The following is a 1,307-nucleotide window of genomic DNA, read 5'->3' as shown; positions in this document are numbered from 1 at the left end:
ACAGGCAGGACTTTTTGACTTGATAGCATTCAGCTCCCACAGCATCTGGAAAGAACCAGAGGCAAACCTGGGACACCATGGGAGTCTGGGAATGATACGTCTTGCAAAGGGACAGAGAAGGAATGAGTAATGAAGAGACTCCCCTGTGGGACAGTATCACAGCTGTCGAGTGCATCATACTCTGTCAGGAGAGAGTGTCTCTGCAGATGGCAGTGCCCTGAGCGGGGCAACAAACTTCTACACAACTCTTACCCTTATTCATTTTTATGTTTAATTTCAGAATAAATGAACCACTGCAAAGGATAGGGAGGAAGTCACCCATCACTTGTGCAGTGGAAACTCTCTGCTGACCATCCATCACTTGTTCCAGGTGGGATGAACAAGGAAGAAAAATCTATGGATTTGAAGGCAGACCCCTTGATAGATTTCCCAAAAGAAAAATAAAGTCAGATCCCAGAAGTCGACAGTAGACCTTGTCAGTCCTATTTCAGTCAGGACACATTCACTTTTTGTAAGTAAACCATATTGAACATTTCAAAAATTTGAGAACTAAAAAAGAAAAGAAAGTGCTGTATTATTTTTCACAAATACATTCTTTATCAATTTAAAGCTAAAGCTACTGATGATGATCAAGCAATCAACTATCTAAACACGAGTTTATATTTTTATAACAAATGGAGAATGAATAAGAATGGGAATAAGGAATTCCTTACTTCAAGGATACGTAAATACTGTATTAGAGCTTAAATTCTCAAGCACTTGGGTTTGTGGGAGGCTGTGGTCTGCAGCGGGAGCCCTAACTCCATTTTGAGGTTTGATATAAGTTTCAGAAGCCATTGGGGTTCTTTCTGACCATTAAACCAGCATTGTGGCTATGCATAGGCAAGTTCTAGGACAAACCTAGGGAGGTGAAGTCTGTCTTCAGGAAGAGTATGGGTGAAAGTAGATTATGCTCACACAGACACTAGGACACTTGCTTGAGTGTGTCCTTTTCTAATTTAAGGTTTCCCTGGTGGTATTGTTTGCTAGCCACCTTGTGACTAAGACTCAGCTTCCTGTTCATGACCCACAGCCTATCTGGACTACCACCTAGCCAGGTAGTCAATGTCCAACCAATTCTGTAACCCTTTTTTGTCTTCCATTATCAGTCATGGTCTTTTCCCACTCCCGTAGTCCCGCCTGCAACAGTGATGACTCAATCTGCCACCAGTCATGATTTTGCGATGATTCTGTTTTCAATCATATATAATCAGCCCAAGGCCATGATCAGCAGACTCCATTCAGCTTTCTGTACTGTGTACATGCTG

Source organism: Orycteropus afer, unplaced genomic scaffold (assembly GCF_000298275.1).
Source record: "Orycteropus afer afer isolate SDZICR_OR568_19922 unplaced genomic scaffold, OryAfe1.0 scaffold00625, whole genome shotgun sequence".
NCBI lineage: Eukaryota > Metazoa > Chordata > Mammalia > Tubulidentata > Orycteropodidae > Orycteropus > Orycteropus afer.
Note: the sequence above shows the minus strand (reverse complement) of the source record.